At 43.7% G+C, this 22,723-nt stretch overlaps 1 pseudogene; it reads left to right on the top strand.

Moving 5' to 3' along the window:
- Positions 1–8,087: 8,087 nt before the first annotated feature.
- LOC123067192 (Bowman-Birk type trypsin inhibitor-like) lies at positions 8,088–22,442 on the top strand (annotated as a pseudogene).
- The last annotated feature ends 281 nt before the right edge of the window (positions 22,443–22,723 follow it).

Genomic DNA, 22,723 nt, shown 5'->3' with positions numbered 1-22,723 from the left:
TGATGTGAGGAAGAAAAAGAAAAAACGGAGAAGCCAAGGTAAAAAGGTATCCCTCCCAAATGATGTTGCTCCTACTACTCATTGTGATGATGATAATTGCTATACTATTGGTGCTATCCATACTATTAATGATCAGAGTGATTATGCTTATGATATGAAAAGGCCCAAGCTTGGGGAAGCTATGTTTGATGAGGATGAAATATTTGAGAATATATTTGCTGAAATTAATGTTTGTCCCAAGCTTGGGGATGCTATGTTTAATGAAGATGATATTTTTAGCCTCCCAAGTTTTGATATGCAAAGTTGTTATGATGATAGCATGCCTCTTACCTATGCTGGTTATATTGATGAAAGTGGGTTTGGAAGAGTGTCAACTTTAGGAAGTAATGATCCCACTATTTTGGAGGATGTTGAATCTTATTGTGATGAATATGAAAGTGGATTTGGAAGAGTGTCAACTTTATTTAGTGATGATTCCACTATCTTGGAAGAGGTTTCAATCGATTATGATGAGAACAAAGTTGCTACTTATGATGATTATTATGATGAAACTTATGCTATAAAAAGTAGTGATGATTATATTTATAAAACTTGTCATGATTATGATTACCCTTTTTCTGAACATTACTCTTTTAATGTGGAAACAATTTATAGTATTCAAGTCTCTTATGATACTCCCACTATTATTCATGAGAAGAAATTTGCTTATGTGGAGAGTAATAAATTTTCTATGCAAGTAGATCATGAAAAGAATGCTTTATGTGATGGTTATATTGTTGAATTAATTCATGATTCTACTGAAAATTATTATGAGGGAGGAATATATGCTTGTAGGAATTGCAATAATATCAAGTTTCCTCTCTATGTGCTTAAAATCTTGAGGTTATGCTTGTTTTGCCTTCCTGTGCTAGTTGATTATTGTTCCCATAAGTTGTTTGCTCACAAAATCCCTATGCATAGGAAGTGGGTTAGACTTAAATATTCTAGTCATATTCTTAATGATGCTCTCTTTATGTTTCAATTCTTATCTTTTATGTGAGCATCATTGAAATCATCATACATAGCTAGGGGCGTTAAACGATAGCGCTTGTTGGGAGGCAACCCAATGCTATTCCTCCTGTTTAGTAATAAATAATTCATATAGCCTCTGGTTAGATGTGGTTTTATATTTTAATTAGTGTTTGTGCCAAATAGAGCCTTTGGGAAGACTTGGGTGAAGTCTATGCTATCTTGCTGTAAAAACAGAAACTTTAGCGCTCACGAGATTAGCTGCCATTTTTTTTACTAGAGAGAGATTTTAGGTTGATTCTTTTTTCATATGATTAATAGAAAAATTCCTCAGGTCCACCAATTTATTTCAGAATTTTTGGAGTTACAGAAGTATTCTGATGATACAAATTACTACAGACTGTTCTGTTTTTGTCAGATTCTGTTTCCATTGTGTTGTTTGCTTATTTTGATGAATCTATGAGTAGTATCGGAGGGTATGAACCATAGAGAAGTTGTAATAAAGTATATATTACATCAATATGAATTTAGAATGAGTTCACAACAGTACCTAAGTGGTGGTTTTATTTTCTTATACTAACAGAGCTTACGAGTTTTATGTTGAGTTTTGTGTTGTGAAGTTTCAGGTTTTGGGTAAAGATTCGATGGACTATGGAATAAAGATTGGAAATAGCCTAAGCTTGGGGATTCCCAATACACCCCAAGGTAATATTCAAGGAAAACCAAGAGCCTATGCTTGGGGGTGGCCCGGAAGGCATCCCCTCTTTCGTCTTCGTTCATCGGTAACTTTACTTGGAGCTATATTTTTATTCGCCACATGATATGTGTTTTGCTTGGAGCGTCATTTTATTTTGTTAGTATTTGCTTGATTTTATTTAGAATAATGTTTTACTTCTTTATTTTCAATAAAAATGTCAAGGATAGCCTTTACCATGCTTATTTTGCAAGTATACATGTTGCTGTTTCAAAACAGAAAGTTTACCGCTGTTGCAAAAATTACCTAGAAAAGTCAAAGAGTGATATAATGTTGAATATTTTTCATATTGAGATATGATAAATCTTTACAGCATAGTATTTTTCTTATAATTTTTGGAGTTAGGGAACTATGACGAATCTTGCATTCTTTACAAACTATACTGTTTTGGCAGATTGCTGTTATGTTTGCATTGTTTGCATATGCTTGCTTGTCTAATGATTCTATTTAAGGATAGGAGTGTTAAATATGCAGAGACATTTAGTATGCAATGTTCAATAATAATTTTAGTGATTTGTTACAGTAAATAATGATAAGGTTTTTGCATTGTTTTATACTAACTTATCTCACGAGTTCTTGTTGAGTTTGGTGTGGATGAAGTTTTTGATATTTAGGAAACCGTGATATGAAAGGAATTAAGGAGACACAAAAGCTCAAGCATGGGGATGCCCAAGGCACCCCAAGATAATATTTCAAGAAGTCTCAAGCATCTAAGCTTGGGGATGCCCCGGTAGGCATCCCACCTTTCTTCTTCAACAATTATCAGTTAGTATCGGTTGAACCTAAGTTTTTGCTTATTCACATGAGTTGTGCTGTCCTTGCAATGCCATTTTATTTTATTTTGCTTGCAGTTTGAATAAAGTACTTAAGATCTGAAATATTTAAATGAGAGAGAGTCTTCATATAGCTACATATTTATTTAACTACTCATTGATCTTCACTTATATCTTTTTGGAGTAGTTTGTCAGTTACTCGTGTGCTTCACTTATATCCTATGAGTAAATGGTTGAATGATTTGAATACCATAAATCTGAAATTATATATGCACTTGAACAATTCATGAAAGAATATTGAAGGAAGAGAGATTTCACATATAAATACTACCTTAGACATCTTCTATGATTGTGAGCCCCATTAACTATTTTCAAACCTGAGCAAATTAGTTGAAATTGGACAAGGAAGACAACATAATGAGTTATGCTTGGGTATATTTGTATAGAAGTTAAATTGTTATATATCCTCCAACATGTGGTGCTTGCTATTTAGAAACCATTGCTAGCCAAAATATCTGTACTAAGCGGGAATACTGCTTGTGCATCCAAATCCCTTGAACCAAGTTTCTTCCATGAGTGTCCACCATATCTACCTATTTGCGGTATTTACCTGCCATTCCAAGTAAATTTGCATGTGCCAAACTCTAAACCTTCAAATAATAATCTGTTTTGTCTGCCCGAATCACTCATGTAGCGACTAGGGGCTGTCAGTATCTTCCATGCTAGGTGGGTTATTCTCACGATGAGTGGACTCCGCTCATCATTCACGAGAAAAATGGCTGGTAACTGGGATGCCCAGTCCCATGATCAAAAGATCATAATCAAATAAAAATAATTGCAAACAAAAACTCCCCCAGGATTGATGTTAGTAGGAGGCACCCGTTGTTTCGGGCAAGCCATGGATTGATGATTGTTGGTGGAGGGGGAGTAAAAACCTTACCATTCTGTTAGGGAACCGCCTATAATGTATGTAGTATGGAAGATATTGGGAACTCTTGGTTGTTATGTTGACAATGAAAGCATACTTCTCAAAATTATTCATCTCTATTTCAAAATCGAGCTCTGGCACCTCTGCAAATCCCTGCTTCCCTCTGCGAAGGGCCTATCTTTACTTTTATGCAAGAGTCACTAGTATTCCTTCTCATTTCAACCTACTCTTTAGTTGGAAAGCATCATGTGATGGGGAAAGATCTAAGCATATATGGCCATGCAAATATAATTTGATCATGAATTATTATTATTAACAATTATCTATATGATAAGTGAGTTGGGAGGCAAAACACTAAGCCCCTATCTTTCTCAGTGTTCGATGGATGCTATTTGTTTTAAGAATATGCTTTGAGTGGTAGCAATCATGGAAGACTATATGATAGTTGAGTATGTGGAGTTTGCTAAATCAAAGCTCTAACATAGACCCACCCTGAAAATAAGATGAATTGTAATTGTTTGATGATTGAGAATGAAGTTTGCTAGTTTTCAAGATATTTTATGGTCTATGCTTTAACATGTGAATAGCTTGTTACTTGATCTTGAGAAGTTTTATGAGATGAACTACTGTTATGACATATAATCATGCTAGAAAAGGTGACTAAAATTATCATTGATCAAACTTGTGCACCTGCTAGCATTCACACTTCATAAATTCTTTCTTTTATCATTTACCTACTCAAGGAATTAAGCTTGGGGATGGTGATACGTCTCCAACGTATCTATAATTTATGAAGCATTCATGCTATTATATTACCTGTTTTGGATGTCTATGGGCTTTATTATACACTTTTATATTATTTTTGGGACTAACCTATTAACCGGAGGCCCAGCCCATATTACTGTTTTCTTGCCTATTTCAGTGTTTCGAAGAAAAGGAATATCAAACGGAGTCCAAACAGAATGAAACCTTCGGGAGCGTGATTTTTGGAACGAACGTGATCCAGGAGACGTGGAGCTGAAGTCAGGGAAGCTTCAAGGAGGCCACGAGGCAGGGGGCGCGCCCACCCCCCTGGGTGTGCCCTCCACCCTCGTGGGCCCCTCGTGGCTCCGCTGACCGACTTCTTTTGCCTATATAAGTCCATATACCCTAAAACCTTCGAGGAGGACAATAGATCTGGAGTTCCGCCGCCGCAAGCCTCTGTAGCCACCAAAAAACAATCGGGACCCTATTCCAGCACCCTGCCGGGGGGGATCCCTCACCGGTGGCCATCTTCATCATCCCGGCGCTCTCCATGACGAGGAGGGAGTAGTCCACCCTCGAGGCTGAGGGTATGTATGAGTAGCTATGTGTTTGATCTCTCTCTCTCTCTCTCTCTCTCTCTCTCTCTCTCTCTCTCTCGTGTTCTTGATTTGGCACGATCTTGATGTATCGCGAGCTTTGCTATTATAGTTGGATCTTATGATGTTTCTCCCCCTCTACTCTCTTGTAATGGATTGAGTTTTCCCTTTGAAGTTATCTTATCGGATTGAGTCTTTAAGGATTTGAGAACACTTGATGTATGTCTTGCCGTGCTTATCTGTGGTGACAATGGGATATTCACGTGATTCACTTGATGTACGTTTTGGTGATCAACTTGCGGGTTTAGTGACCTTATGAACTTATGCATAGGGGTTGGCACACATTTTTGTCTTGACTCTCCGGTAGAAACTTTGGGGCACTCTTTGAAGTACTTTGTGTTGGTTGAATAGATGAATCTGAGATTGTGTGATGCATACCGTATAATCATGCCCACGGATACTTGAGGTGATAATGGAGTATCTAGGTGACATTAGGGTTCTGGTTGATTTGTGTCTTAAGGTGTTATTCTAGTATGAACTCTATGATAGATCGAACAGAAAGAATAGCTTCATGTTACTTTACTACAGACTCTTGAGTAGATAGATCAAAAGGGATAACTTTGAGGTGGTTTCGTACCCTACCATAATCTCTTCGATTGTTCTTCGCTATTAGTGACTTTGGAGTGATCTTTGTTGCATGTTGAGGGATATTTACACGATCCACTTATGTTATTAGTGTTGAGAGAATTTGCGCTAGTGAAAGTATGAACCTTAGGCCTTGTTTCCTACCATTGCAATACCATTTACGCTCACTTTTATCGTTTGTTACCTTGCTGTTTTTATAATTTCAGATTACAAATACCTTTATCTACCATCCATATTGCACTTGTATCACCATCTCTTCGCCGAACTAGTGCACCTATACAATTTACCATTGTATTGGGTGTGTTAGGGACACAATAGTCTCTTTGTTAGTTGGTTGCAGGGTTGTTTGAGAGAGACCGTCTTCCTCCTACTCCTCCTACAGATTGATAAACCTTAGGTCATCCACTTGAGGGAAATTTGCTACTGGCCTTCAAACCTCTGCACTTGGAGGCCCAACAACGTCTACAAGAAGAAGGTTGTGTAGTAGACATCATGTATTCGAGGACGACGCCTACGGAATTATAAACCTTAGGTCATCCATAATGTATTGTTTTCTATTCCAAGAAGATAAAAGATGGTGGTGGGTTTGAGGGCGATCTAGCCATGTATTTGAGGGTTTTGGGACTGGGTTAGTGTAGCGATGGATAGAGCTGTCAGCGAGATGTGCTTTTCGTGTTGCATTGTGTTGATATTTGTTATGTTACTAACTGCAGTTATATCTTAAATATCATTCCAATCAAAATTGCATATTACTCCCTCCGTTTAAAAATATAAGATGTATTAGTTTTCGTAAAAGTTAAACATGTGCAGGTTTGATCAAGATTTTAGAAACAAAACTTACCAATATGTAAATTATCAAATTTGTATAATTAGGTCCATCACGAAAAGTTTTTCCAATGACTTACATGAAAATCGATACAACTTATATACTGAAATGGATGGAGTATATATAAATTATCTACATAAAGGATGTAAAATCAACTTTTCGAAACTTCAAGATAACAAAACTGAATTGAGGGAACAATCTCGTTTGACCAACATTTACTATCCAGGATTTTCATCAATTTTGTTATATATGATTATCGACTTCTCAACTTCCAAGTAAAATGTAACTAAATAGTTTATGTTGAAAGAAGACATACGGCATACTATTTTTTTCGAACTAATTGTTCAGAAACAAAATATATACACATAATCATTTTTTACTCTATCTTCATCCATAGAATGTACTCAATAAGGCATACTCTTTAATCGGGACTTTACTCCCAATCCAACGTCATACCTCCCGATAAGCTTAACCTCGGCATTTGGGTCATTCCAATGTAAGATGCTTCTCACTTTAACTACAAGATCATCAAAGCTTGGACTTGTGTCAAAAACCAAAGCCTCTCCCCTTCATCGTCAGTTCCAAGCATAAATATCGTCTTGTCCAAATAATGAACATTTACGAGTTTATGCATCTAAGAAAATTGGAAACAATATAATCAATCAATATATGTTATCCAACCAACTCAAATGGACAAATAAACCTAATTATACACAAATTAGACAAATAACTACTATTGATAGTCAAGTTAACCTAACCATTAACCCTAACCCTAACCCTAACCCCCAACACTAACCCCTAACCCTAACCCTCACCCTAACACTAACCCCTAACCCTAACCCTCACCCTAACACTAACCCCTAACATAACCACTATAACCCTAACCCTCACCCGAACACTAACCCCTAATATAACCCTAACCCTTGCCATAAATGAGCCATAAATGAGCCATAAATGGATCATAAATGCATCATAAATGCATACGACAAGATGAACACCTAGGGTTTGCAATAAACTGACCAAATCCACACAAAACAAAGATCTCAACCAATCAAAAGGAGGGGAAATGGGAGAGGTACCTTGGGTGATGAAAATACTCCGGATCCACCGGTGAAATCTCAAGCAAATGGAGGGGATCTAGGGGGTTTGTGAGGGGGGGAGAGGAGGGAGAGGGGCTTAGCACGGGGAAGAAGATGAGTGGGGAAGAAGATTGATGGTGGGCCCACAAACCATCCCCTCCCACCCTTATCCACCTCCCAGGACCCTACCGCCAGGGGTGCTGGCGGTATGCTTCAGTACCCTACCACCATGGGCCCTGGCGGTAGGTCATTTTCCACGTCAGCACGGGCAAACGGCCGCCAGTCGCCGTCCAGGAACCTACCGCCAGGGCCCATGGCGGTAGGGCGTGCAATCCTAGCGCCACAGCCCCTGGCGGTAGGCAAAAGGGTCAGATCCTGAATTTATTTGCCAAAAGGGACAAAACATAAAATTTTGCCTCGCTGTGATGCATGGGCCGGCCTTTAGAACGATCGGTTCGCCACAACCCACAAGCAAGGTGTGGACACATGTGCAGTTCACTGTCATCGTACCCATGTTGCAGTCAAATGCGAAAACGTGCATCTCGTGCCTGCATGTGCCTTCGAACCTATTCCTTATCCATGCATATGTGATAGAGAGCTACCGTATGTGCGTGTCCAATCTGCTCGTTGCATTGGTACCGATTTCCATCCATCCATCCATCGGTGTCACGAGGCTATATATACTACGGTTGGCTGCTAGATTCAAACGCACAAGCAACCTCGGTACGCACGCCATGGGTATGAAGCGATGAATGGTTCCTAGCATCCTGCTGATGCTTGCACTACAGGCAGCCCTCATCATCGCAGACGAAGCAGCCATGGCGGCGGCCAAGAAGAGGCCGTGGAAGTGTTGCGACAAGGCCTTCTGCACCATGTCTATCCCACCGATCTGCCGCTGCATGGACGAGCTCTTCGAGTGCCCCTCCACCTGCAAGTCCTGCGGGCCGTCCATGGCTGACGCACCTCGCATTGTCTGCCAGCACCAGTACGTAGGCGACCCCGGGTCATATGCCGGCGGTGGGATTGCTGCGACTCGCCTACTTGTTGTTGGAAATATGAGCAAATCACTACGAGATTTAATCTGAATAAACAGAAGATAAATCATGACAGTAATAGCAAAGATTAAACTAATCATGCAAACTAGCATAATAGATGAACAATCACATCTAAGGCACATACTAGAAACATGAATTCAATCACGATCTCGAACAAGAAGGATAGAATCACATACGGTGTAGTGGGAACAACACCGCCAGCATTGTTGTTGTCGCTCATGTAGTTGAGGATGACGTTGTCGAGGTCGGGGAAGAAGTCGACGTTGGCAAAGTCGTCGCCGTCAGCAGTCGCGCGAGTGCGCTCCCCAAAAATCTGATCGCCCCTCTCCCGTACAGGATCACGAGTGGCGGGGTTCCGGAAGCCTGCTGTCCCTTCTCGCGGTGCACCCCACGTCCGAGTCCGAGGCCGGGTAGATCGTGGGAGTAAACCCCACGTCCGAGTCGCGATCCAAAAGAATCAGAAACTGTTCAGTAATTAACACGTCCATTAATTTATTAATTAATGACTCATTTTTTTTCGAGCAGCAAAAATATAGACAACGTGCATAGCTCTGCCCTCGGCTCGGCTCAATCCCACAACCCGCCGACGAGGCGAGCGAGGAGGAGGAGCACGTGTAGGTCTCCTCTTCTCATGCTCATATAAGTGGTAGACGAGCTCGCCTTATAAAGAGGTGCAACTCTCACTCAAGTTTCATGGTGGGACTAAACTTTAGTCTCACTCACTCCACTCACATGTGTGCATGAATGGGCCAAGAAAATTTCAGAATTTTAGTTGGGCTTCGGGCCAAAGGCCTACTAACAAAATTCCAACACTTACACCATGTCCAATCCGCCGACGTGCCGCTTCGGGGACGAGGTCGACAAGTGTGCTCCGACCTGCAAGAACTGCCTGCCGTCCAGGTCCCGCCTTTCTCGGCGTGTCTGCATCGACAGCTACTTCCGGACCCTTCCCGCCCGCATGCACGCCGCCGCCAGAGGCCGTAGCCGCCGGCGGTAACTACCCACTAAGTTGGTCAACCGATCAGAGCATCTCCATCCGCGCCCCCAACAGGCCCCCCAGGCGACTTTTTCGGCGCCGGCGCCAAAAAAACGGCCCAGTCGCGCCCCCAGGACGACGAAAAGCGCCGGTTTGGCCCTTTTTTCTGCCGGCGGCCGCAGGCCGAACCCGGCGCACTGGGGGTCACTTGGGGTCTCCGGCACAAGGGAAAAGCGCGGCTGGCCCACGCCGTCAGGTGAAAAGTCAAGATTTTCATCCCCGACTCGCCTCCCACCCCCCGCGCTCTCGGCCGCCACTAGGTATATCCCGGCGCCGCCTCGCCGCCCTTCAACGCTAGGTAGCCATTCCCCGCCGGAAAAGTAGCAGAGGTTCGCCGCGGCAGCCCCTCCGAGACCAGTTGGGCGTTTCCAGCCGCCGTTTCCGGCCGTGGAGGGGCAGTTTAGCGGCGGGTACATGCCCACCGCGCGCAAGGTGTTCGGCGATTTGCCTGCCTCGGCGATGGACTCGGATGACGAGGAAGTGCTCGTCGCGCTGCTGGAGGAGGAAGCCGAAGCCGACGTCCAGGAAGAAGAGCATCTCATGGTGCTCTCTGCCCTCACCCAGCTGCTGGCGAGCAATGAAAAGCCGTGGCGAGGTGGCTCGGCGCCGGGGCGGGTGAAAGCAAAGAACGAACATCGTCTCGAAGGCTACTGCATGCTCTACTCCGACTACTTCGCCGATGCTCCACTTCACGGCGACAGAACATTTCGGCGCCGTTATCGGATGAGCAGAAAGCTTTTCCTCGGGATTGTGAATTCCATCCGGGAGTTCGACAACTACTTCAAATGCAAGATGGATTGCACCGGCAAACATGGATTCACCTCCATCCAAAAATGCACGACAGCGATGAGCATGCTTGCATACGGAGCTCCCGGTGACTCACAGGACGACTATGGGCGCATGGCCGAGTCCACCAGCATAGAGTGTTTCTACAAGTTCTGTCGGGCAGTGGTGGCAATGTATGGACAACAATATTTTAGAACACCTAATGCGGAAGACACTGCTCGGATCCTAGCATAGAATGCTACAAGAGGATTTCCTGGGATGCTTGGAAGCATCGACTGCATGCATTGGAAATGGAAGAATTGTCCATTTGCTTGGCAGGGGATGTACAAAGGCGCCAAAGGTAGTTGCAGTCTGGTACTTGAGGCGGTGGCCACACAGGACCTCTGGATTTGGCACTCCTTCTTTGGTATGCCAGGAACTCACAATGACATATGTTGGGGAACATAGTAATTTCAAAAAAATCCTACGTACACACAAGATCATGGTGATGCATAGCAACGAGAGGGGAGAGTGTGTCCACGTACCCTCGTAGACCGAAAGAGGAAGCGTTAGAACAACGCGGTTGATGTAGATGTACGTCTTCAAGGCCCGACCGATCAAGCACCGAAACTACGGCACCCCTGAGTTCTAGCACACGTTCAGCTCGATGACGTCCCTCAAACTCTGATCCAGCCGAGTGTCGAGGGAGAGTTCCGTCAGCACGACGGCATGGTGACAATCTTGATGTTCTACCATCGCAGGGCTTCGCCTAAGCACCGCTACAATAATATCGAGGAGGACTATGCTGGAGGGGGGCACCGCACACGGCTAAGAGATCAAGAGATCAATTGTTGTCTCTATGGGGTGCCCCCTGCCCCCATGTATAAAGGAGCCAGGGGGAGGGGGTCGGCCGGCCAGGAGGGGCGCGCCAGGAGGAGCGCTCCTCCCACCGGGAGTAGGACTCCCCCCCTTCCTTGTTGGAGTAGGAAAGGAGAGGGAAGGAGAGAGAGGGGGAAAGGAAGGGGGGTGCCGCCCCCCTCCTTGTCCAATTCGGACATGGGGGGAGGGGCACGCGGCTGCCCCTTGCCCGCCTCTACTCTTCCACCACTTGGGCCCATGAGGCCCATTAACCTCCGGGGGGGTCCGATAACCCCCCGGTACTCTGGTATATATCCGATAACCCCCGAAACCATTTCGGTGTCCGAATATAGTCGTCCAATATATCAATCTTCATGTCTCGACCATTTCGAGACTCCTCGTTATGTCCGTGATCACATCCGGGACTCGGAACTACCTTCGGTACATCAAAACATATAAACTCATAATATAACTGTCGTCTAACTTTAAGCATGCGGACCCTACGGGTTCGAGAACAATGTAGACATGACCGAAACACGTTTCTGGTCAATAACCAATAGCGGAACCTGGATGCTCATATTGGCTCCCACATATTCTACGAAGATCTTTATCGGTCAAACCGCATAACAACATACGTTGTTCCCTTTGTCATCGGTATGTTACTTGCCCGAGATTCGATCGTCGGTATCTCAATACCTAGTTCAATCTCGTTACCGTCAAGTCTCTTTACTCATTATGTAATATATGATCTCGCAACTAACTCATTAGTCACATTGCTTGCAAGGCTTATAGTGATGTGTATTACCGAGAGGGCCCAGAGATACCTCTACGACAATCAGAGTGACAAATCCTAATCTTGAAATACGCCAACCCAACAAGTACCTTCGGAGACACCTGTAGAGCACCTTTATAATCACCCAGTTACGTTGTGACGTTTGGTGGCACACAAAGTGTTCCTCCAGTAAACGGGAGTTGCATAATCTCATAGTCACAGGAACATGTATAAGTCATGAAGAAAGCAGTAGCAACATAGTAAACGATCAAGTGCTAAGCTAACGGAATGGGTCAAGTCTATAAATGATGTGATTCCGTTAATCACATCATTCTATTAATGATGTGATTCCGTTAATCAAATGACAACTCTTTTGTCCATGGCTAGGAAACATAACCATCTTTGATAAACGAGCTAGTCAAGTAGAGGCATACTAGTGACACTCAGTTTGTCTATGTATTCACACATGTATCATGTTTCCGATTAATACAATTCTAGCATGAATAATAAACATTTATCATGATGTAAGGAAATAAATAATAACTTTATTATTGCCTCTAGGGCATATTTACTTCAGTCTCCCACTTGCACTAGAGTCAATAATCTAGATTACACACTAATGATTCTAACACCCATGGAGCCTTGGTGCTGATCATGTTTTGCTCGTGGAAGAGGCTTAGTCAACGGGTCTGCAACATTCAGAACCGTATGTATCTTGCAAATCTCTATGTCTCCCAGCTGGACTTGGTCCCGGATGGAATTGAATCCTCCTGTGAAATCTGGATTCCTTTGCCAAAGCAATTGCACCAGTATTGTCACAGAAGATCTTCATTGGCCCCGATGCACTAGGTATGACACCTAGATCAGAAATGAACTCCTTCATCCAGACTCCTTCATTTGCTGCTTCCGAAGCAGCTATGTACTCCACTTCGCATGTAGATCCCGCCACGACGCTTTGTTTAGAACTGCACCAACTGACAGCTCCACCGTTCAATATAAACACGTATCCGGTTTGCGATTTAGAATCGCCCGGATCAGTGTCAAAGCTTGCATGGACGTAACCATTTACGACTAGCTCTTTGTCACCTCCATAAACGAGAAACATATCCTTAGTCCTTTTCAGGTAATTCAGGATATTCTTGACCGATGTCCAGTGATCCACTCGTGGATTACTTTGGTACCTCCCTGCTAAACTTATTGCTAAGCATACGTCAGGTCTGGTACACATCATTGCATACATGATAGAGCCTATGGCTGAAGCATAGGGAACATCTTTCATTTTCTCTCTATCTTCTGCTGTGGTCGGGCATTGAGTCTGACTCAACTTCACACCTTGTAATACAGGCAAGAACCCTTTCTTTGCCTGATCCATTTTGAACTTTTTCAAAACTTTATCAAGGTATGTGCTTTGTGAAAGTCGAATTAAGCGTCTTGATCTATCTCTATAGATCTTGATGCCCAATATGTAAGCAGCTTAACCGAGGTCTTTCATTGAAAAACTTTTATTCAAGTATCCCTTTATGCTATCCAGAAATTCTATATCATTTCCAATCAACAATATATCGTCGACATATAATATCAGAAATGCTACAGAGCTCCCACTCACTTTCTTGTAAATACAGGCTTCTCCAAAAGTCTGTATAAAACCATATGCTTTGATCACACTACCAAAGCGTTTATTCCAACCCCGAGAGGCTTGCACCAGTCCATAAATGGATCGCTGGAGCTTGCACACTTTGTTAGCATCTTTTGGATCAACAAAACCTTCTGGTTGCACGATATACAACTCTTCTTCCAGAAATCCATTCAGGAACGCGGTTTTGACATCCATTTGCCATATTTCATAATCATAAAAAGCGGAAATTGCTAACATGATTCAGACAGACTTAAGCATCGCTATGGGTGAGAAAGTCTCATCATAGTCAACCCTTTGAACTTGTCAAAAACCTTTTGCAACAAGTCGAGCTTTGTAGACAGTTACATTACCATCAGCTTCAGTCTTCTTCTTGAAGATCCATTTATTCTCGATGGCTTGCCGATCATCGGGCAAGTTAACCAAAGTCCATACTTTGTTCGCACACATGGATCCCATCTCAGATTTCATGGCCTCAAGCCACTTGGCGGAATCTGGGCTTATCATCGCTTCCTCATAGTTCATAGGTTCGTCATGGTCAAGTAACATGACTTCCAGAATAGGATTACCATACCACTCTGGTGCGGATCTTATTCTGGTTGACCTACGAGGTTCGGTAGTAACTTGATCTGAAGTTTCATGATCAATATCATTAGCTTCCTCACTGATTGGTGTAGTTGTCATAGGAACCGGTTTCTGTGATGAACTACTTTCCAATAAGGGAGCAGGTACAGTTACCTCATCAAGTTCTACTTTCCTCCCACTCACTTCTTTCGAGAGAAACTCCTTCTCTAGAAAGGATCCGAATTTAGCAACAAAAGTCTTGCATTCAGATATGTGATAGAAGGTGTACCCAATAGTCTCTTTTGGGTATCCTATCAAGACACATTTCTCCGATTTGGGTTCGAGCTTATCAGGTTGAAGTTTCTTCACATAAACATCACAGCCCCAAACTTTAAGAAACGATAACTTTGGTTTCTTGCCAAACCACAATTCATAAGGCGTCGTCTCGACGAATTTTGATGGTGCCCTATTTAACCTGAATGCGGTCGTCTCTAAAGAATAACCCCAAAACGATAGCGGTAAATCAGTAAGAGACATCATAGATCACACCATATCTAGTAAAGTACGATTACGACGTTCAGACACACCATTACGCTGTGGTGTTCCGGGTGGCGTGAGTTGCGAAACTATTCCGCATTGTTTCAAATGTAAACCAAACTCGTAACTCAAATATTCTCCTCCACGATCAGATTGTAGAAACTTTATTTTCTTGTTACGATGATTTTCCACTTCACTCTGAAATTCTTTGAACTTTTTAAATATTTCAGACTTGTGTTTCATTAAGTAGATATACCCATATCTTCTCAAATCATCTGTGAAGGTGAGAAAATAACGATACCCACCGCGAGCCTCAACATTCATTGGACCACACACATCAATATGTATGATTTCCAACAAATTAGTTGCTCGCTCCATAGTTCCAGAGAACGGCGTTTTGGTTATCTTGCCCATGAGGCATGGTTCGCAAGTACCAAATGATTCATAATCAAGTGATTCCAGAAGTCCATCAGTATGGAGTTTCTTCATGTGCTTTACACCAATATGACCCAAACGGCAGTGCCACAAATAAGTTGCACTATCATTATCAACTCTGCATCTTTTGGCTTCAACATTATGAATATGTGTATCACTACTATCGAGATTTAATAAAAATAGACCACTCTTCAAGGGTGCATGACCATAAAAGATATTACTCATATAAATAGAACAACCATTATTCTCTAATTTAAATGAATAATTGTCTCGCATCAAAAAAGATCCAGATATATTGTTCATGCTCAACGCTGGCACCAAATAATAATTATTCAGGTCTAAAACTAATCCTGGAGGTGGATGTAGAGGTAGCGTGCCGACTGCAATCACATCGACTTTGGAACCATTTCTCACGCGCATCGTCACCTCATCCTTAGCCAATCTTCGCTTAATCCGTAGTCCTTGTTTCGAGTTGCAAATATTAGCAACAGAACCAGTATCAAATACCTAGGTGCTACTACGAGCATTAGTAAGGTACACATCAATAACATGTATACCACATATAACTTTGTTCACCTTCCATCCTTCTTATCCGCCAGTTCCACTTCCAGTGACCAGTCTGCTTGCAGTAGAAGCACTCAGTCTCAGGCTTAGGTCCAGACTTGGGTTTCTTCTCTTGAGCGGCAACTTGTTTGTTGTTCTTCTTGAAGTTTCCCTTCTTTTTCCCTTTGCCCTTCTTCTTGAAACTGGTGGTCTTATTGACCATCAACACTTGATGCTCCTTTTTGATTTCTACTTCCGCAGCCTTTAGCATTGCGAAGAGCTCGGGAATAGTCTTGTCCATCCCTTGCATATTATAGTTCATCAAGAAACTCTTGTAGCATGGTGGCAGTGATTGAAGAATTCTGTCAATGATACTATCATCAGGAAGATTAACTCCCAATTGAATCAAGTGATTATTATACCCAGACATTTTGAGTATGTGTTCACTGACAGAACTATTCTCCTCCATCTTGCAGCTATAGAACTTATTGGAGACTTCATATCTCTCAATCCAGGCATTTTTTTGAAATATTGACTTCAACTCCTCGAACATCTCATATGCTCCATGACGTTCAAAACGTCGTTGAAGTCCCGGTTCTATGCCGTAAAGCATAGCACACTAAACTATCGAGTAGTCATCAGCTTTGCTCTGCCAGACGTTCTTAACGTCATCAGTTGCATCTGCAACAGGCCTGGCACCCAATGGTGCTTCCAGGACGTAATTCTTCTGTGCAGCAATGAGGATAATCCTCAAGTTACGGACCCAATCCGTGTAATTGCTACCATCATCTTTCAACTTTGCTTTCTCAAGGAACGCATTAAAATTCAACGGAACAACAGCATGAGCCATCTATCTACAATCAACATAGACATGCAAAATACTATCAGGTACTAAGTTCATGATAAATTTAAGTTCAATTAATCATATTACTAAAGAACTCCCACTTAGACAGACATCTCTCTAGTCATCTAAGTGATCACGTGATCCAAATCAACTAAACCATGTCCGATCATCACGTGAGATGGAGTAGTTTTCAATGGTGAACATCACTATGTTGAACATATCTACTATATGATTCATGTTCGACCTTTCGGTCTCCGTGTTCCGAGGCCATATCTGTACATGCTAGGCTCGTCAAGTTTAACCTGGGTCTTCCGCGTGTGCAACTGTTTTGCGCCCGTTGTATTTGAACGTAGATCCTATCACACCCGATCATCACGTGGTGTCTCAGCATGAAGACCTTTCGCAATGGTGCAGACTCACGGAGAACACTTCTTGATAATTAGTGAGAGATCATCTTAAAATGCTACCGTCAATCAAGCAAGATAAGATGCATAAAGGATAAACATCACATGCAATCAATATAAGTGATATGATATGGCCATCATCATCTTGTGCTTGTGATCTCCATCTCCGAAGCACCGTCGTGATCACCATCTTCACCGGCGCGACACCATGATCTCCATCGTAGCATCGTTGTTGTTTCGCCATCTATTGCTTCTACGACTATCGCTACCGCTTAGTGATAAAGTAAAGCAATTACAGGGCGCTTGTATTTCATACAATAAAGCGACAACCATATGGCTCCTGCCAGTTGCCGATAACTCGGTTACAAAACATGATCATCTCATACAATAAAATATAGCATCACGTCTTGACCATATCACATCACAACATGCCCTGCAAAAACAAGTTAGACGTCCTCTACTTTGTTGTTGCAAATTTTACGTGGCTGCTACGGGCTGAGCAAGAACCGTTCTTACCTACACACCAAAACCACAACGATAGTTCGTCAAGTTAGTGTTGTTTTAACCTTCTCAAGGACCGGGCGTAGCCACACTCGGTTCAACTAAAGTTGGAGAAACTGACACCCGCCAGCCACCTATGTGCAAAGCACGTCGGTCGAACCAGTTTCGCGTAAGCGTACGCGTAATGTCGGTCCGGGCCGCTTCATCCAACAATACCGCCGAACCAAAGTATGACAATGCTGGTAAGCAGTATGACTTGTATCGCCGACAACTCACTTGTTTTCTACTCGTCTATATAACATCTACGCATAAAATCAGGCTCGGATGCCACTATTGGGGAACATAGTAATTTCAAAAAATTCCTACGCACACACAAGATCATGGTGATGCATAGCAACGAGAGGGGAGAGTGTGTCCACGTACCCTCGTAGACCGAAAGCGGAAGCGTTAGAACAACGCGGTTGATGTAGTCGTACGTCTTCACGGCCCGACCGATCAAGCACCAAAACTACGGCACCTCCGAGTTCTAGCACACGTTCAGCTTGATGACGTCCCTCGAACTCCGATCCAGCCGAGTGTCGAGGGATAGTTCCGTCAGCACGATGGCGTGGTGATGATCTTGATGTTCTACCGTCACAGGGCTTCGCCTAAGCACCGCTACAATATTATCGAGGAGGACTATCGTGGAGGGGGGCACCGCACACAGCTAAGAGATCAAGAGATCAATTGTTGTCTCTATGGGGTGTCCCCCTGCCCCCGTATATAAAGGAGCCAGGGGGAGGGGGTCGGCCGGCCAGGAGGGACACGCCAGGAGGAGTCCTCCTCCCACCGGGAGTAGGACTCCCCCCCCCCCTTCCTTGTTGGAGTAGGAGAGGAGAGGGAAGGAGAGAGAGGGGGAAAGGAAAGGGGGGGCGCCCCCCCCCCCTCCTTGTCCAATTCGGACTTGGGGGGGAGGGGCACGCGGCTGCCCCTTGGCCGCCTCTCCTCTTCCACCACTTGGGCCCATGAGGCCCATTAACCTCCAGGGGGGTTTCGATAACCCCCCGGTACTCCGGTATATATCCGATAACCCCCGAAACCATTCCGGTGTTCGAATATAGTCGTCCAATATATCCATCTTCATGTCTCGACCATTTCGAGACTCCTCTTTATGTTCGTGATCATATCCGGGACTCCGAACTACCTTCGGTACATCAAAACATATAAACTCATAATATAACTATCATCTAGCTTTAAGCCTGCGGACCCTACGGGTTCGAGAACAATGTAGACATGACCAAAACACGTTTCCGGTCAATAACCAATAGCAGAACCTAGATGCTCATATTGTCTCCCACGTATTCTATGAAGATCTTTATCGGTCAAACCGCATAACAACATACGTTGTTCCCTTAGTCATCGGTATGTTACTTTTCCGAGATTCGATCGTCGGTATCTCAGTACCTAGTTCAATCTCGTTACCAGCAAGTCTCTTTACTCGTTATGTAATACATCATCTCCCAACTAACTCATTAGTCACATTGCTTGCAAGGCTTATAGTGATGTGTATTACCGAGAGGGCCCAGATATACCTCTTCGACAATAGGAGTGACAAATCCTAATCTCGAAATACGCCAACCCAACAAGTACCTTCGGAGACACCTGCAGAGCACCTTTATAATCACCCAGTTATGTTGTGACGTTTGGTGGCACACAAAGTGTTCCTCCGATAAACGGGAATTGCATAATCTCATAGTCACAGGAACATGTATAAGTCATGAAGAAAGCAGTAGCAACATAGTAAACGATCAAGTGCTAAGCTAACGGAATGGGTCAAGTCAATCACATCATTCTCTTAATGATGTTATCCCGTTAATCAAATGACAACTCTTTTGTCCATGGCTAGGAAACATAACCATCTTTGATAAACGAGCTAGTCAAGTAGAGGCATACTAGTGACACTCAGTTTGTCTATGTATTCACACATGTATCATGTTTCCGGTTAATACAATTCTAGCATGAATAATAAACATTTATCATAATGTAAGGAAATAAATAATAACTTTATTATTGCCTCTAGGGCATATTTCCTTCAACATCAACGTGCTGCAGTGCTCTCCTGTCTTTGCCAAGCTTGTTGAAGGTAATTCTCCTCCAGTGAACTTCGAGATCAATGGGCGGCACTACAACAAGGGGTACTATCTAGCTGATGGCATCTATCCGAGATGGTCGACATTTGTGAAGACCATCAAAAACCCTGTGCCTGGAGGCAAGAACACCTGGTTTGCGAAGATTCAGGAGGCTTGCAGAAAGGATGTCGAGCGGGCATTTGGTGTGCTCCAATCTCGATTTGCTGTTGTCTGGTACCCCGCTCAGACTTGGTCGAAAGATCAAATGTGGGAGATCATGACCTGTTGTGTCATCTTGCACAACATGATCATTGAGAGCGAGCAGGAAGAGCCATTGTTTGACACTGAACCATACCACAGGCAGGGTCCTCTTGCCCAAGTTGATCACCAGCTACCGGCAACCTGGACTGCCTACCTCAGTATGCGTCAGGAGATCCAAGACCCACAGGTGCATCATCAACTGCAGCAAGATCTGATAGAGCACCTATGAAGGCTCAAGGGCGACACCGGGCGCATGAAATATGAGTTTTTATTTGTTGAACTATATAATTTGTATTGAACTATTTGTTGTTTTACTATTTTGTTGAAGTATTTGAATTTTCTGTGATGAAATATGTGATAAAAATATATTTATGTTGATAATTAAACGCCGAGCCACGGCGAACCACGCCGAATATGGGCCTATTCTCGCCCATATGGGCCTTTTTCGTCGAAATGGTTCTTCAAAAGTGGGCCAAAATCGGCGACTGGGGACAAGCTGGGGGCGACGACTGGGCGCAAAACCGCCCCAGCGCCGAACGAATCGCCGGCTCACCTCGAGGGGGTGATTTTTATGCGTCGGGGGGGGGGGGGAGGCAACGGCTGGAGATGCTCTCAGCGTGCAGTTGATCGAATCGCCACGTTTGTATTGTTGTCTCGCTTGCTGCTAGCTGCAGCGGTCTGTGGTGTGTGGCAATAAAATAAAAAACGGATAAGTAATCATGAATAAGACAGCCTGTGGGTTTCTCCGGTTTCATGCGCGCGGTTTCATTCTTGCTGACATTGTTTTTTTCTTTCAAATAAATACTCCGGTCTTTATCCTCGGTGGATCGAGTATAACACCTTTTACAGTACATCAAGTCAATTTGGACTGTTCATTTCTGTGGTTTGAAGGGCCCAGATGGATCAATACTACATCTGGTTTTGGGTAGTATATTTACTGATTAAGGGCATTTTGGGTATTTCAATGATTATCGACAAAGGAAGCTCACGGCCTTAGGTTCGTTCCCTAGGCTGGAATGTGCCCCGACACATCGATGTAGAAAAGCTAACCTCGCTCGTAAACTCGCCGCCGACCGGATACACAATCACCTCACGCACGTATGCAACAAGAACACACATATACACGCGAGACATTTGTTGATGGTCACAAGCACTAGTAGAAAAAGAGGCTTCCGTCCAGCCCCATTAGTCGCGAAACTGTAGGAACCGCGACTAATGAAGTCTTTAGTCGCGGTTCGGCAGATGAACCGCGACCAAATGCCTGGGCCCAGGGCGCTCGCGGGCTTTAGTCGCGGTTGGCCAGGCCAACCGCGACTAAAGGTGCCCAAAGGCCTTTAGTCGCGGTTGGCCAGGCCAACCGCGACTAAAGCTCCTCCCTTTTAGTCGCGGTTTGTGGCACGAACCGGAACTAATGGGGTTGAGACCTTTAGTCCCGGTTCGTGCCATGAACCGGTACTAAAGGTCCCATTTTCAAACTCTACCCCCCCCCCCCCGGGATCGCCTTTTCAGTTTTAAAAAAAATAAAAGAAAATAATGGAAATGTCCAAAAAATAAAAGAAAATAAGTTTCTCATGTGATATGTGGTCTAGTTGTTGGGAAAATTTGCAAATGTGAATTTTGACTTTATTTGCAAAATCTCTCTGAAATTTGTAAAAATGGGCATAACTTTTGCATACTAACTCGGATGAAAAAGTTTTTTATATGAAAAATCATCTACTCGAAAAGTTACATCCAAATTTAACAGGGGGAAACCTAATAGAAAAAAGTTATGGGGCTTGTAAGATCTAGAGTGGAAAAAATTGAAAAATATTCAAACAGTGGGCAAACTATGGTCAAACAATGGTCAAACTAATTATTCTAGAATATTAGTGTTACTAAATAATTATTTTAATTATTTCAATTTTGGTCAAATATGGTCAAACTGTGGTCAACTGTGGTCAAACTGTGGTCAAACAATGGTCAAACTAATTATTCAAGAAATATTAGTGTTACTAAATAATTATTGTTTTTTAAAACAATAGTTTCAAACTCAAATAGTGAAATGTGTCACTTCATGCTCAAGCAAAATTCCTGAAGGTTAATAGGATTGACATCTTATTATTGTCAGGAAAACAACAAGTGCAGACTTGGAGCGTGGGAGAATAGAACCCGGAAGTTAAGCGTGCTTGGGCTGGAGTAGTGAGAGGGATGGGTGACCGGTTGGGAAGTTAGATGATTTGGAATGATAAGGGGTGATAAAAGAATAAATTGAGAAGTGATGAGGGGTGGTGATTAGAGACTAGAGGTTAAAATAATTCAGAAATTTGAAAAAAAAATTCAATTTTTTTTTCAAAAACCTGTGGCGGCCTTTAGTCGCGGTTAGCCACAAGAACCGCGACTAAAGGTCCTCCGCCCACGTGGACGGGCCTTTAGTCGCGGTTCTTAAGCAACCGCGACTAAAGGGGGGGGGCCTTTAGTCGCGCCCGTCTGGTCGCGGTTGCGCAACCGCGACTAATGGCAGTTGCGAACCGCGACCAAAGGCCCTTTTTCCACCAGTGAAGCACATATCGTCCCTGTGATTTTCTTTATTGCATCAACTCACAGTGTGATTATCAGCTGGCCGGTGTCGGCCAGCAGAGCTCCGCGAGGGCAGGATCGAAGATGGGCACTTGATGTTTTCTATCACATTTCTGCCATGCCGTCGGGTGGCGCCGCGTCGCATGAGCAAGGCAGGTCCATGAAGACGACGTCGAGCCGCGACTCCCACCAGTCAAGCGCCAGCGCCGACGTGTAAGCAGCGTTTCGTCCACCAGCTCGCCGTCCGTCACCCATCTGGCTATAGGGGCCCGTCCTTCCGGGAATACTACACTAGTAGAAAAACCCCTATTAGTCCCGGTTGGTGAGGGTCTTTTGTCCCGGTTCTTGAACCGGGACTAAATGGTCGTTACTAATGCCCTAGACCTTTAGTCCCGGTTCTAACATGAACCGTGACAGATGGGCCTCCACGTGGCCGGTGCGCCGAGTCCAGGCAGGAGGGCCTTTGGTCCCGGTTGGTGGCACCAACCGGGACCAAAA

This window comes from Triticum aestivum, chromosome 3B (assembly GCF_018294505.1).
Source record: "Triticum aestivum cultivar Chinese Spring chromosome 3B, IWGSC CS RefSeq v2.1, whole genome shotgun sequence".
NCBI lineage: Eukaryota > Viridiplantae > Streptophyta > Magnoliopsida > Poales > Poaceae > Triticum > Triticum aestivum.
Note: the sequence above shows the minus strand (reverse complement) of the source record. Positions and strands in the feature narration are given on the sequence as shown.